General features: G+C 38.6%; 1 pseudogene; it reads left to right on the top strand.

Annotated features, from left to right (window-relative positions):
• Positions 1–6,037: 6,037 nt before the first annotated feature.
• LOC138092128 (interferon-induced very large GTPase 1-like) lies at positions 6,038–13,525 on the top strand (annotated as a pseudogene).
• The last annotated feature ends 3,262 nt before the right edge of the window (positions 13,526–16,787 follow it).

The following is a 16,787-nucleotide window of genomic DNA, read 5'->3' on the forward strand; positions in this document are numbered from 1 at the left end:
CTTAACCTACTTTTTTTAAGAGGAAAGCTTCTAGGTTCTTATCATTAAGTCTAATGTTAATAGTAGGGCTTTTGTTAATGTCTTTTATCAAGTTCAGTAAGTTCCCCACTATTCTTAGCTTGCTGGAAGTTTTAATAATGAGTTAGTATTGGATTTTGTCAGGTTCTCTCCATGTGGTTTTTCTTCTTAGTTCATTGTAGTATATTACATGAATTGATTCTGAACTTTGAATCTACTTTTGCTTACCTGAGGTAAATCCCACATGATTGTGGTATATAACTCTTTTTCACATTATTAGATTTAATTTGTTGTTGTTTTTTTTTTTTTTTTTCATAAGAGATATAGGTTTTCAGTTTTCTTTCTTGTAATGTCCTTAACTGCTTTTGGTATTAGGGTAACACTGACCTCATGAACTAAATTAGGAAGTATTTCTTCTGCTTCTGTCCTCTGAAAGAGACTGTAGATATTTGGTACAGTTTCTTCCTTAAATGTTTGGTAGAATTCACCAGTGAATCCCACTGGGACTGGTGCTTTCTGTTTTGGATGGTTGTTAAATATTGATTCAATTTTTTTTAACAGATACAGGCCTATTCAGATTATTTATTTCCTCTCATGTAAGCTTAATAGTTTATTGTCTTCCAAGGAATTGATACATTTTATCTAGGCTATCAACTGTGAAAGAAAACAGTTTTTCATAGTACTCTTTTATTCTATAGAATATATCTATATTCTTTATTCCATAGAATATATCTATATGTCTATAAAATTCATATCCATAACCCCTATTTTATTTCTGATATTAGTAATTTATATATTCCCTCTTTTCACAGTCTGAATTATTAGTTTTGTTGGTATTTCCAAAGAGTCAAGTTATACTTTTACTGATTTTTTTCTATTGATTTCCTGTTTTCAATTTTTTTGGTTTTTTAGTTCTTATTTCTTTTCTCTTGCTTATTTGGATTTAATTTTCTCTTCATTTCCTCAGATGGAAACTTAGATTATGTTTTCATATAATTATTCTTTTGTTATGTATGCATTCAATGTAAATTTCCTTCTAAGCACATCTTTCATCGTAGTCCACAAATTTTGATGTTGTATAATCAAATGTTTCTTATTATATTTTCCTGTGTTAGTTTGACAATGATATATTCTTGACTCTTATATTTGAGATTGTACTAGAAATTGCAACATATATTCTACAAAACCAACAGAATCTTTGACCTTCCTCTCAAATACCTCAAAGAACTGAGGGTCCTTTAAGTCCATTTGGCTGCACATTCCAACCTAAATGCAATTGCCATTATGTATTTTAAACCTTACTCTTTTGTGCATTTATTTAGATTTTTCCATATATTTATTCCTTTGTTGTTCACCATCTTTTCCTGCATCTCTGACTATTGATTGGTGATGTTTTCCTTCTCCTGAAAAAACATGCCTTAGTAGTTCCTTCAATGTGCATTTCTAGGTAACATATTCTGTTACTGTGCTGTTTTCAATGTTTTTCTGCCACCATAGTTCTTTAAGGATATTTTAAACTCTGTATAGAAATCTACTTTATCAGCTATTTTCTTTCAGTAGGTTTAACCCTCCATCCTACTGCCTTCTGGCTTCAATCAGCACTGTTGAGGTCATCATTCTCTCTAATTATTATTTGAAGATAAACTCTGCTTTTCTCAGACAGTCCTCAGAATGGGAGAAAGTAATAGCAAATGAAAAAACTGACAAAGACGTAATCTCCAAAACATACAAGCAGATCATGTAGCTCAACACCAGAAAAATGAACAATCCAATCAAAAATTGGGCAAAAGATGTAAAAAGACATTTCTCCAAAGAAGACATACACATGGCTAATAAACACATGAAAAGATGCTCAACATCACTCATTATTACATAGATGCAAATCAAAACCACAGTGAGGTATCAACTCACATTGGTCAGAATGGCCATCATCAAAATCTAAAACCAATAAGTGCTGGAGAGGTAGTGAAGAAAAGGGAATGAGCTTACACTATGGAGAACAGTATGGAGATTCCTTTAAAAACTGCGAATAGAACTGCCATACCACCCAGTAATCTCACTAGTGAGCATACACTTCAAGGAAGCAAGAATTAAAAGAGACACATGCACCCTGGTGTTCAGTGCAGCACTATTTACAGTAGCTGGGACAGGGAAGCAACCTAGACATCCATTGACAGATGAATGGATAAGGAGACTGTGGTACATATACACAATGAAATATTACTCAGCTATTAAAAATAATGCATTTGGGTCAGTTCTAATGAGGTGGATGAGCCTGGAGCCTACTATACAGAGTGAAGTAAGTCAGGAAGACAAAGACAAATACTGTATAGTAACACATATATATGGAATTTAGAAAGACAGTACTGACAATTCTACATGCAGACCAGCAAGGGAGACATAGATGTAAGAAACAGACTTTTGAACTCAGTAGGAGAAGTTGAGGGTGGGATGGTTTGAGAGAATACCACTGAAACATGTACATTACCAAATGTAAAATAGATGACCAGTGCAAGTTTGATGCATGAAGCAGAGCATCCAGAGTAGGTGCCCTGGGACAATCCAGGATAGGGTGGGGAGGAAGGTGGGAAGGGGGGTTCAGAATTGTGGGGGACACCTGTATATCTGAGGCTGATTCATGTTGATGTATGGCAAACCATCACAATATTGTAAAGTAATTATTCTCCAATTAAAATACATTAATTTTTAAAACTCTGCTTTTCCCTAAATGCTTTGCTTTTCCTAATGTATTTTCTGCAGGTTCACTATGATATGTCTGATTGTGAATTTCTTTTGTCTTCCGAGGTGTATGCCATGGTATCCTAAGTGTTGTCTTTAATTTGTAATGGAAGTGTTTCACTTGCTTCAAATTTATTTACCTCTTCCATCAGATATTATTTCACCATCTGTTAAATTCCTTGAGACTGCTAAGATTTTGTCTTAAAATTTATCTAGATATTTTAGATAACTCAGTTGGAAAAGTTGTTCTCTTTTTTAATCAGTTTATGTTTTGGCTGCGCTGGGTCCTTGCTCCTGTGCTCAGGCTTTCTCTAGCTGCAGTAAGTGGGGGCTACTCTAGGCTTGCATACATCTCATCCATATCCTGTCTTCACTTCCTTTGCATATATACGCAGGGCTTCTCATTGTGGTGGCTTCTATTATTGTGGAGCACAGCCCCGAGGGCACAAGGGTTTTAGTAGTTGCAGCACATGGGCTCAGTAGCTGTGGCTTGTGGGCTCTAAGCACAGGCACAGATGTTGTGGTACTCGGTCTTAGTTGCTCTGTGGCATGTGGGATCATCCTGGACCAGGGATTGAACCAGTGTTCCCTTCATTGCAAGGCGGATTCCTAACCACTGTCCACCAGAGAAGCCCAGAAAAGCTGTTTTTTGAATTACTGAGTCTGCCGTTAAATTTAGATTCAAATTTTAGTGACACTGGGGAAGATGGAAAGCGTAAAATCAAAATGACTCTAAGATGAGACGACAGTGAGAATGATTCAGTAAAGACAAAATGAAGGAAAAATCTAAGGGAGAGCTGGTAGGGGATTAAAAAGAATTGAGATTTAGAAGAGATTAGAAGGGATAATTTGAAAGGACATGAAATTATATTCACATTAGGAGGAAGAAGGATGCATAGGATTATAACAGTGACATTCAGTAGGACAGGAAATACAAGAAGAGAGGAAATCTGAATTATGTGTGAAGTTGAAACGTGTGAAATCTCATCTCATATAATATGTCTCAGAGATAGTGGGATTAAAAACATAACATTGAGAAAACCCTGAATATAAGAGTATTTGATTCTACGTATACACATTAAGATGGCATCAGTAGATAAAGAGAATTTGATTATACATATATAGTTTATAATATAAAATAGATATATACAATATAATGATATTAACTAGTGTCAGAGGATATGAGAAATGGGTGACAAGTATAAATCAGCTAAGAAATCATTTTATTTACTGAGATAAATTAACACATGACCTTGCATAAGTCTAAGGTATACAAGGTGCTGATATGATACATTTTTATATTGCCATATGATCAAGATAGAGTTAGCTAACACCTCTATCACATCACAGTAGCATTTCTTTATTGAGGTGAGAACAAATAGGATAAAGTCCCTTGGCAACTTTGAGGTTTATAATACCGTGTATTGTTTATAATCACTATGTGTGCTATGTGCTATGCTTAGTCGCTCAGTGTGTCCAAGTCTTTGTGACCCCATGGACTGTAGCCCGCCAGACTCCTGTGTCCATGAGGATTCTCCAGGAAAAAATACTGGAGTGGGTTGCCATGCCGTCTTCCAGGGGATCTTCCCAACCTAGGGATCAAACCCAGGTCTCCGGCATTGCAGGCAAATTCTTTACCGTCTGGGCCACTAGGGAAGCCTAGATGTCTAGGCCTTATTCATCTAGTGATGGCACATTTGTACCTTTAAACAGTACCTCCCTAAGTCCTACACCTTCCAACCCCTGGTAACCACCACACTACTCTGGTTTTACAAGCTTAGTTATTTTAGATTTCACATGTAAGTGATATTATACAGAATTTCTCTTTCTTGGTCTGACTCATCCAACTTAGCATAATGCACTCAAGGTCCATCCATGTTGTCACACACAAATGGCAGGACTTCCCTCTTTCTTGTGACTGTATAATATTCCATTGTGTGTCTGTGTCTGTGTGCACACGTGTGCATGGTGTATCACATACCCTTTATCCATTAAGCCATGGGCTGACCCTTAGGCTGTTTCCATATCTTGGCTACTGTGAATAATGATGCAGTAAATATGGGGGTGCATATATCTCTTCAATATCCTGTCTTCATTTCCTTTGCATATATGCACATGAGTGGAATTGCTGGGTAATATTGTGATCCTATTTTTCATTTTTGAGGAAACTCTACAATCCTTTCCATAGTGGTTAAACCAACTTAAATTCTCAGCAACAGTACACAAGGGTTCCCTTTTCTCTACACCCTCTCTAGTATTTATTATTTGTAGACTATATGATGATGGCCATTATGATTGGCTTGAGATGATACCTCATTATGGTTTTAATTTTCATTTCCCTAACAATTAACTACTTTTGAATTGTGGTGTTGGAGAAGACTCTTGAAAGTCCCTTGGGCTGCAAGGAGATCCAACCAGTTCATATTAAAGGAGATCAGTCCTGGGTGTTCATTGGAAGGACTGATGCTAAAGCTGAAACTCAATACTTTGGCCACCTCATGCAAAGAGTTGACTCATTGGAAAAGACCCTGATGCTGGGAGGAATTGGGGTCAGGAGGAGAAGGGGGCGACAGAGGATGAGATGGTTGGATGGCATCACTGACTCTATAGACATGCGTTTGAGTGAACTCTGGGAGCTGGTTATGGATAGGGATGCCTGGCATGCTGCGATTCATGAGGTCGCAAAGAGTCAGACACAACTGATTCTGGGCTCTCTACTCTTTTCCATTGATCTATGTGTTTGCTTTTATGCCAATATCATGCTCTTTTGATTAATGTAGCTTTAGAGTATAGTCTGAATAGGAAACGTGATACATCCAGCTATTTTTTTTCTCCAGTCAGATTGGCAATTGAGTCTTTTGTGGTTCCAAAAAAATTTTTTAGAATCATTTTGTCCTACTTTTGTAAAAGTGTCTTGGGTATTTTGTTAGTCATTACATTAAATCTATAGATTGCTTTGGATAATATGGCCATTTTTAACAACATTAATCCTTCTAATCAAGGAACACAGGATATCTTTCCATTCCTTTTTATCATTTTCAACTCCCCTCATCAGTGTTTATACTTTTGAGAATATAGGTCTTGCACATCCATCGTTAAGTTTATCCAGTGGTATTTCATTCTTTTTAGTCTGATCATAAATGGGATTGTTCCCTGAATTGTTTTTTTCTGATAGTTCATTGTTAGTGTATACAAAAGCAACAGATTTATGCAAATTAATCACAGAATTCTGCCTATTAACATACCACAGGCTAACTGAGTGTCTTCTCTTCCTACAGCCATGGTCACAGCAGAGTCTATGTCCAATGAAGTCCTGCTCAGAGGCAAAAATAGGCAAGATCTCCAAGAGATGCTCAGAGAAGTAGCACTGGCAGTTGAGTACTAGTTGTCAAAGCTGCAGGAACACCTGGGTGTGACTTCTGCCCATACATTACAACACCTAGAAGAAAAAGACCTCCAGAAACTGAAATGCCAGGTGCAATATTCCTGGGAGAAAAGGGCCTTGGAGAAACAGCTTAACCTGTCACACTCAAATACTCTTTCAGAGTTACAGGAGTCTTGGGTGGAATCATTAGAGAAAAGGCAGAAGGAGGCAGAACAGGCACTGCAGGAACAAAGAGAAAGGCTGTCAGAACGGAGGCAACAACAAGAAGAGACAGTGGGGGAAAAGGAAGCAGAGCTGAGGCAAACAATGGAGATCCCCAAAGAGTTCAAGCCATCTCCTGAAAAGACCCCAGGAGAAGTCGTGGAAAATAGGCAGAGACAACTCAAGGTCATGGAGGGGGCACTTTCTCACAGGAAAAGTCTCCCAGATAGAGAACTGGTGAGACATGCATCCGGAGGACTAGCCCTACAGGGAATTTACAAAACCAGTGACCAAAGGTGTCTCCTAGAGAAGAAAGAGGAGCTAATCTGTGTCCCCAAGGAGTTTGTACTCCGTGGCCCTGAGCACGGTACATGGATGGAAACAAAGGAATTTACATCTTTTCAAGAAGAATCCATGTTCACTCAGACTGTAGAGAAGCTGGGCTTCAATATAACTGCCTTAGCAAAGGGTGGAGGTTGGGGAATTAGCCTGGAAGCTGGTATGGATCAGAGCATGCATTCAGAATCCAGGAAAATACAACAGTCACATTCTAAACACTCCTATTTCTGCTCAACCAAGTTCATCTATATCCCACTGGCCTCCTGCATCTTTCCCATTGACCAGCTCCAACTTTCCAGTGCTGCTCTCCAGGATTTAAAATACATTGAAGACCTTTTGGGTCAGTCAGAAGACCCAGACAAACTACTCCTGCTGAGGCATAGGACTGAAGCCTTCTTCCAGAAGTTTGGGTCTCATGCTGATCAGGGCCCTCTGCACCTTGGGGGAATCTACTGGTGGAAAGCCATTTCAGAGGGTTTCCAAAAAGAGCAGCTGGCAGAAGTGAAACAGCAAGCAGCAGAGGCCCTGGATATTCACATAAGGAGCAGATACAGTGGCTTTGGAGTGAACATTGGTACAGATCTGGATATTTCAGACTCTCATTTGACAAAAGCCTCTCAGAGAACAAACTTCCAAAATCTCCACACCGAAGTCAAATTATCTGTGGCCCAGACAGGTGGCCCACCAGAAGCAAATGGCTTTTTTGACTGGAAAGCTGGTCTAATTGCCAATAATCAAACTTGGTATCTCATTGACCGTGGACTTCAGCTGGTACCTGTTTGGGACATTGTCCTCTATGGCCACAAAGATGATTTTAAGGACGCTCGTAAAGTAGCTAACTGCCTGAAACACAACTATACTGTTCTGACAGAACTCACTACCCAGAACCACGAGGGAGAAGAATTCTTGAATGTTGAGAAGGAGGCTAGGATTTTCCTAGAGGATGTGAAATCCTGGGATGTTTTTGATCCTGAAGAACAGCTCAAAAGGCTGATAAATTTCATGCAAAGATTGAGTCAAAAAACTGAAAGTTATACCATTTGGACTAATATATGCCTCAAACACTTGGGTCTGCAGAATTTTCTGATAAACACTGTCAACTTTTGCAAAAACATGTCCATTTATGAAACTAAATTTATTAAATCTCAGTTGAGTAGTCTCTTGGATCCTCACATTTATACAGTAAGACACTTTCCTCAGGCTCAATCCATTATGCAGTGGATATTTCAGTCAGAACCAAAGGAAGACAATGTCCTTATCACCCAATTATCTGAATTAATTGAAATCTTTAACAAAGCACAGAATGATCTTAGGGAAGTAAAGGCCAACTCTAAACTCACAGAGTTGGTGGAGGAAGCTCAAAGAAAGCTGACTTATGAGGTCAGCTTGTCTCTTGATTGCTTCTTGAAACACCTCCAAGAAACAGGGAAGCCAGACACACACGTCTTGCTACTTTTGATAGCATCTGGTGCAGGATATGATGTGGTTGACAATATATTTCAGCATCTCCTGGGGCATGATGAGTTAGACTTCCTATTGGACAAAATACAAACTGCGCAAAATAAATACCAAGAGTTCAAAAATATTTCCAACTGCAGGGCTCAGGCATTCCTGGTGCTCACAGGTCTGACAGCAACAGTGGGCATCAAAGCTGTTTCTCCAGAGGAGAAAACACAACGCTTGGCATTGATCAAACATCACATGGGACGATCTTTGACTAAAGAAGTTCTATATGTCCTCACCAAATCTGGAGATCATGATTGGGAAAACCTAGAAAAAGACTTGAGACTGCTCATTGATGGGAATTATGAGGCTACTGTCTCTTCATTGCAAGTGGAGGAGGTGATAAAAGAATTGCAAAGTGTCTTCCATGAAAAGAAAGAGTGCCATGAACCACACGATCATGAAAAGAAAAAGGAGGAAGTCATAGAAAATGGAGCCTTCCAAGACTTACTCCAGCGTCTAGGCCTAGAACATTACTACCCAAGAAAAATGAGCAGAGCTAACTTCCAACTGATCTACAAGACTTCTGTGTACAACACCCAGCCTTGCTCTGAAAGTGAACTTCCCTTCTATTTCCTACAGAAGTTATTGATGCTGGATTATGGGCTGAGATACCTGATCATCGAACATGAAGAATACACAGAGAACCAAGGCTATTCAAGCATGTTAAATCAAGAAAAGAAGGCTTTAGATCCATATGAAGATCTACCTGAAGAAAGTACTCATCCTACTAAGCCTTCAGCAGCCACTAATGTCAGACCCTATGTTCACCCTATGGATATTCAGATGGCAATTCTTCACTATGAAATTGATGAAGAATACACAGAGAACCAAGGTTATTCAAGCACCTCAAATCAAGAAAAGAAGGCTTTTGATCCATATGAAGTTCTACCTGAAGAAAGTACTCATTCTACTAAGCCTTCAGCAGCCACTAATGTCAGACCCTATGTTCACCCTATGGATATTCAGATGGCAATTCTTCACTGTGCAGATGATTTTGCCAGACAATATATTTTGGACAAACTTGCCATTTGTCAGTTTGCCCTCCCCCTTCTCATACCTAATCCTTGCAATGGTCAAATTGAATTCTCTCTCTGGTCTCTCAGACAAATTCGAAGGAGCTGGCAGCAAGTAGGGAAATCAATAAATAAGAAGAAGGACAATTACAAGAATCAACAGATGTGTAGTGTTTCTGCCCCCATTGTGTCCTTTATTAGAGTTGGAAATGACTTCTCTGCCTCCAAATCTCAGATCATGAACCGTCTTCTCAGTGAACGCAAACATGATGTCTTTTTTCACCGACATTGCAAAGGCAGCAGCAGAGACTGTCTCTTGATGGGAGGAGTGGTGGAAGTCACCTGGTTCTGTCCTGGGGGGGAAGAGCAGGACAGATTTGACAACTGCTTGACCTTTACCAATCTTCACGGAGATGCAAAGGAACATGAGAAGCAACTCACCTTTCTGCAGGAAGTGTCTTCCATAATTGTGGTCCTCATGTCAACTTCTGATGACAATAAAGAAAACCGAAAAATAGTCTGTGACATGTGCCGGTCATCAAAACCTTTAATCTTGTTGCTTGATGATAAAGGAAAAGTCACAGTCAATAAATCTGACTCAAGAGTGAAAATTGGGATCAGGAACAGAAATGAGGCAGAATTAATAGGGGAGCTCACAACTACAATCAAACGTTTGCTGACGCTCTCTAAGACTGCACTCAGCTTGGAGAACTGTGCCCACGTTGCTCGCAAGCAAGGAATGCTTATTGATGAAGACCAGAGAGATTGCAAGGAAGCCAAAGAAAAGGCAGAGAATCTAATGACCCTATTGAGAGAAATGGGAATACCTCAGGTCAAGGAAAACTTACTACCTCTTCAGGGAAAACTGTGGCAACTTTGGTGTAAAAAGGACAAAGAACTCTACCATCTGAGAGAAAAGGGGAATCGCAGCATTGAGCAACACAAAAGTGAGACTGAGGCAGAAAAACAAATGATAAGACGTGAACAGTTGAGAAAAGCCTTTCCTCTCAATGCTTTAATGCGTTCTGTCCTTGAAATTCTCCACAATCATTCAGAAACTCACACCAAACTCTACTTCCTCCAATGGCTGATTGTAGCTTTGGACAACCTGACTGCAGGACACTTGGAAAATCTAAAGGAGAAGAAAAAGGCATTGGTTCAAAAAGAAAAGCAAGAGGCCACAAAGAGTAGCTCTCTGAAAGACTGGCAAAAAGAGATAGAAGCTATTTCCAGAGAGATTAATGACTGTGCCTTAGGAATTGAGCACATTCTCAGAGAAGCGGGCCAGATCTATGAAGCTCTGGAAGAAGCTTCACCCATGAAAGATACCTTATTTCTCTCCCTTCCCCACATTGCTGCAGATCTGATGATATCTGGTGTTCCCATTGAGCTGATGGATGGGGATGTTTCATATGTGCCCCTCAGGTGGGTGGCAGCTGTTTTTGACAAGCTCTCTGAGCAACTTGGAAACAAGCGACTGTTTGTTCTCTCTGTCCTTGGCCTGCAGAGTTCAGGGAAGTCCACCCTGCTGAATGCCCTTTTTGGGCTGCAGTTCACTGTCAGTGCTGGGAGGTGTACCCGGGGGGCCTACATGCAGCTTCTGAAAGTGGAGGAGACATTCACAGATGAACTAGGCTTTGACTTTGTGCTTGTTGTGGACACAGAGGGACTTCGAGCCCCAGAACTCAGCAACAAATCCCAGAATCATGACAATGAGTTGGCAACCTTTGTCATTGGACTTGGAAACTTGACTCTGATCAATATTATGGGGGAAAATCCATCAGAAATGCAAGATATTCTACAAATAGTTGTCCAAGCTTTTCTGAGAATGAAACAAGTAAAAATCTCTCCCAGTTGCCTCTTTGTCCATCAGAATGTGGGGGAAGTTACAGCTAAAGATGATATTATGGATGGAAGAAGGCGGCTAGAGCAGAGATTGGACAAGATGGCAGCAACAGCAGCTGAAGAAGAGCAGTGCTCTGATGTAACCTGCTTTAGTGATGTCATTAAGTTTGACGTCAATACCCATGTCTACTACTTTGCTCACCTCTGGGATGGCAATCCCCCAATGGCCCCTCCCAATCCTCGCTACAGCCACAATGTTCAGGAACTCAAAAGCAGAATTCTTGTGACTGCTCAACAGGAATCTAGGGGAAGCATCATGAAGATATCAGATGTAAAATTCCGAGTTCAAGATTTGTGGAGAGCCCTACTGAATGAGAACTTTATCTTCAGCTTCAGGAACACTCTAGAAGCCATGGCCAAGAGCAAACTGGAAACCATGTATAACTCCTGGACATGGGAGCTGAGGAGTCATGTGCAGAGATTACAGGACCAGCTGATCAACCAGATTCAGAATGGAAAAATCCAGACACTTGAAACATATACCCTGGAGGCTCAAGTTACAGAGATATATGAACCCATCAAGCAAGGATTTGAAAAATATTTTAATGAAGACCCAGATAGTGAGGTGCTGGTTCAGTGGAAAGGAAATTTTGAAGATAAACTCATAACCCTTAAAGGGGCACTAATTTTAGATGTCAAAGAAAAAGCCAAAGAACTTATCAGTTTTAAAAAAAATCAAGAAAACCTGGATAACAAAAAGTCAGGTTATGAAAAGGAATTATTGGAAAAAAGTCAGAATTTGGCTTTATTGCTAAATGGCACTGAATTGAGCGAGGAAGAGCTCCATGAGAAATTCAACCCACTTTGGAAAAAATGGGTCTATGACGTGTCCTCAAGTCTCCCTCCAGCTGTAGAACCTAAAATTGAAATGGATTCTGAAAACATCCTTTTGGAATATTTCAAAAAGGAAAAAGACATAGCAAGCATACTGATGAACTATTCTGGAGAAAAGTTTGAAATCAACTATGACAAACATGTTAAGTTGAACAGGAAATATTGGGAACTCTTTACAATGACAATAGAGCCCCAAGATAAACACTCCATAAAGATGACTACTGACTGCATTATTTCAAAAGTTAATGAAACTGTTAACAAAATATCTCAGCAAAAGCATGATTACAATCCAACTTATTTCTATGAAATCCTGAGAATAATAGAAGAGGAGGTGAAGTCTGCACCCACTCAGAAAAGATACAGATTTACAAAAAAATATGAAATAGACTTATCATTGTGTTTATTCCAAAAAGCATCACTGAAGTTTAAGGAGATGCACAAGGCATTCAAGAGGGCAAATGATCCTGTAAACTATCTGCAAAGCAAGAAAGATGATTTCTTCATGAGCTTTAAGATCTCTTGTCAAGGAGCAACTTCAATTACAACATTTGTTGATTTTCTGTGGAAGAAACTCACACCTGCTGTCTCTAGCACCATAAGGAAAAACATGGCCCTCAAAATTTCTGGGGACATTCGAACCACCTGCCGGGCATTCAATGAAAACAGAGCTAACCTGGAGAAACACATTCTCATCTCTCTGGCAGAAGAGGAAAATTTTGATAACTACTGGCAGTACCTTCATAATCCAGAATCGTTTTTTAAGAATTACATTGAAAACCATGTTAAAAGATATTTCTCGGACACAGGAAGTGAAAAAATAAAGACTTTTCTACAAATGAGTTTAGATGACATCAAGAATGCCATCCTCTCAGCTGTACATACATCTACAGCAAAAGCTAAAGATAAAACCAGCACAGCGTCTGGGTGGTTAGATTTGTTCTGTGATTGCCTGGGGAGTACCTTGATCTTTCCACGAAAAGACCTGATAAGCATTGAACACCAGGAGATAAAAGATATTGAGTTTCTCAAAGAGGCCATGAGTAAAGCTTCGGATCCTGAAATGAAGAAGGTAGAACAGAACTGTTTGTCTAAACTTGTAGAAGAAATGATTCCTGAAATCCAGAAAATGCTCTCTGAACATCTCTGTGGCTGCTGGAAACAGTGTCCCTTCTGTAAAGCAATTTGTACAAATACAATCCCTACCCATGATGGAGACCACAGTGTTCCCTTCCACCGTCCAGAAGCTCTCAGTGGAATGTCCTGGCATCAAACAGACCATTTTTCCATTGATTTCTGTACTAGCTCAGTATCAAGTGATGATCTTTTCATTTTGAATGATGGCAGGAGAATCCCATATAAGACCTACCGACAAGCAGGAGGGGAACATGCCACATGGAGCATCACCCCAGACACATCCACCCAGCCATACTGGAAATGGTTTGTCTGTCACTTCAGATCAAAGCTAGAAGAAAAATATCACCAAAGATTTATCAATAAAGGTGAAATTCCTGATGACTGGAAGAAAATCACAAAGCAGGAGGTGCTTGATAACTTGAAAAAACATTACTCCTCAATGACTAGATAAGGGTTCCAGTATCTAAACAAAGAAGGCACATTACCAGAACAAGCTTAAAATACCACCCACTCAGAATGAAAACTTTCCTTATATCAATTTTTTTCAAATGAAACATCTAAAACTAAATCAATCATAGTAAGAGTTGAATATTTCTTGAGTAGGAACCTTATTTTTCTTTTCCTCAATTACCTCTTCTTTAAAAACAGCTGATTATATGAGTACATGATAAAATTGAATAAAGTGCATTTAATATACCAACTGCATATTTTATATTATTATCTGAATGTTTTTATTTTTAAATATATAATGTTATATAAAGCTTCAAGAAAGTCATTTTCATAAAGGGAAATTAAAACCATTGTAGATGGCTACAAAATCTACAGAATAACTATACAAATATTTTTATCAATATATAGCTATTCACTGAAAGTTACAAATTCTTTTCATTTCTAAGTGCATGTTTTTCACTCTATGAAATTGTGCGGAAGAGTTATTAATGCTTGAATGCAAAAACATTCATAGGAAATTCAAGATTTCCAATTCCCAAATATAATTCCATTTAGACCTATTCTATTATAGGAATAAAAAAAAAAAAAAGCAGAAACTTGGCCAGGATAGAGCCTGCATCAATTCAAGAAACAATATTAAACAAATATGAAAAATAGAACTTAAATAACTTTTTCTAATTTAACCATTTTCTCTTCTTCCTGGGCACTTCGGCACTTGCCTGTGCATTTTTTTCTTTTTTTTGTATGTTATATTTTTAGTCTTATCTAATTTACCATCCATTATTTTTCATTGTCTGCAATTTACACTCAGCCTCAAGACTTTGCTTGGGACATATCTTTTCTGTTGTTCCCTTTAATGCAAGTACCTTTCCAAGAAGATAGACATTTTACAAGGTGCTGTAATATATCATAATTGACAAGGCCTTAATTCACAAAACTCAACACATTATGTTAATTCATTTTGTACTTAAACTTTCATTTCAAAGAATAAAATAATGTCATTTGTAGCAACATTGGATACAACTATAGATTACCATACTAAGTAAAGTAAGTCAGAAAGAGAAAGACAAATATGACATAACATACATGTGCAATATAAAATATGGAACAAACAAACCTATCTACCAAACAGACTCATAGACACGGAGATTAGACTTGTGGTTGCCTAGGGGGAAGAGGGCAGGAGAGGGATGGACTGAGAATTTGAGGCTGATATATGCAAACTATTGCTTTTAGAATGGATGAAGAGCAAGGTCCTCCTGTATAGCACAGGGAACTGTATAGTCTCCTGGGATAAACCGTAAAGGAAAAGAATATTTTACAAAGAATGTCTATATGTGTAAAACTGCCTCACTTTGCTGTACAGCAGAGGTTGGCACAACATAGTAAATCAACTGTACTTCAATAGAAAAAAAGCAATATAAACTCTCTTTTTTTAAGTTATAAATTATGTAATCTTCTCTAACGTATTTTACTGCTTTTAATGCAGCCTAAAAACTAGTATAATAGCAGTAACAGAAAAAAAAAGTCAAGTTACAGTTAGTGGTGTATATTAGTGTCTTTAGCTCATTGTAAAGTTATTGAATGACCAAATCACCTTTGAAAGGCAGTTGGTACTGAGAAATATCATGGGTTTCTGGATTCTTATCCAGCTATTGGGACCCATCTTATATGCAGAAGTGAGTAGTTTCTGTAAAGCCTTATTGATGTCTTGAAGATGAAAGTACTTAGTATTTATGTCATCAGTTCAGTTCAGTTCAGTCGCTCAGTCTTAAATAACTTTTTCTAATTTAACCATTTTCTCTTCTTCCTGGCACTTTGGAACTTACCTGTGCATGTTTTTTTAAAAAATGTAAAGAAAAAAAATCACAGGAGTTGAGGTATTCAAAGCCTAGAGCTCTGTACAAGTCTGAGAAGGACCCATTTATGGAACAAGATTCATGACCGGGAAAAAGGGCCATTTTAATCAAGGCTGTAAACCAGGTCAGGGCTTCCCAGCTCAATCGGTAAAGAGTCTGCCTGCAATGCTGGAGACCAGGGTTTGATTCCAGTGTCAGGAAGATGCCCTGGAGAAGGAAATAGCAACCCACTCCAGTATTCTTGCCTGGAGAATCCCATGGGCAGAGTGGCCTGGCTAGCTAGTCCATGGGGTCACAAGAGTTGGACATGTCTTAGTCACTAAACCATAGTGATAATTCAATAAGAAATGTTTCTGTGTATTAAACTGTAAGAAAATACTTATCTCCAATCAAGCACCTTTGGGAATTTTCACATTATTTGAGCCATAGAGTCATGATCAGAAATAAAAATGAAGAACATTTTAAAGCCAACCAAGGACCTGAGAGGGGAGGAAATCTCCACTCTGCAAACTTATACCTTCTGAAACAATGACTTATGCTAGGTTCTCAAAGCTGATGATCTGAAGGAATCCTGAAGCAAAGAAAAAAGTCACTCATGTCTGACATAGGGCCATTCATCGGCTTCCCTTTAAGGGTACACTCTTTACCGCTCCACAGCCTGTATAAAAACATACAGTACAAAGAAGAAAAATCAAAGGACTTGGATCTTCGGAGCTGGGAGACAGGAGTGCTCACTCTGCTATCTTTGTGCCCCAAGCATACTCTTCACTTTCAGGTCAAATGACCATGTCTCCAGAAGAAATCATGAAACAGAAAAACTGCATAGAAAGCAGATGTTCTTGAATAGATGGGTTTTCCTTTTGTTCTTTAAAAATAGTCTCACTGAGAGTTGGAGGAGCCTCTGAATAGGATAAAGTTGAAATAGTGATAAAACAGAACCCGTGCACAATATAGCACCTGTCTCTGACATCACTGCATCCTTGATAACTGTGCAATGTTAACATTTGTTCAATGCTTTTCATATTTGTTCAGTAAGTCCATTAAAACTTTTAACTAGCAAGCATTAAAATTAATTTTTATTTTCAGGCAAAATTCTTGTGTATAAACAAATAATTTTTTTACCAATGCCTCAGGCATTTAAGTAGAATGATTACTAAATGCAATTCTGAGACGGTGTCAAGAGTTCCCTACAAAATGGCTAGACATAAGTTGGGAATGAGGGTAGATGGAAACATATGAATGCTTTTTTCTATGATAGTAGTGGAGAGTAAAATGCCATCAAGGTGGGCTCACAATCAAAGTGTCAATGGGTTGAGGTCAGTGAGGGAGACCTCAGGAACACGGGAGTAGGGTGATAGAGTTCATAGGGATAAGAATCATATAGTCATCAAAAGTGGGAGATGC

Source organism: Capricornis sumatraensis, chromosome 16 (genome assembly GCF_032405125.1).
Source record: "Capricornis sumatraensis isolate serow.1 chromosome 16, serow.2, whole genome shotgun sequence".
NCBI lineage: Eukaryota > Metazoa > Chordata > Mammalia > Artiodactyla > Bovidae > Capricornis > Capricornis sumatraensis.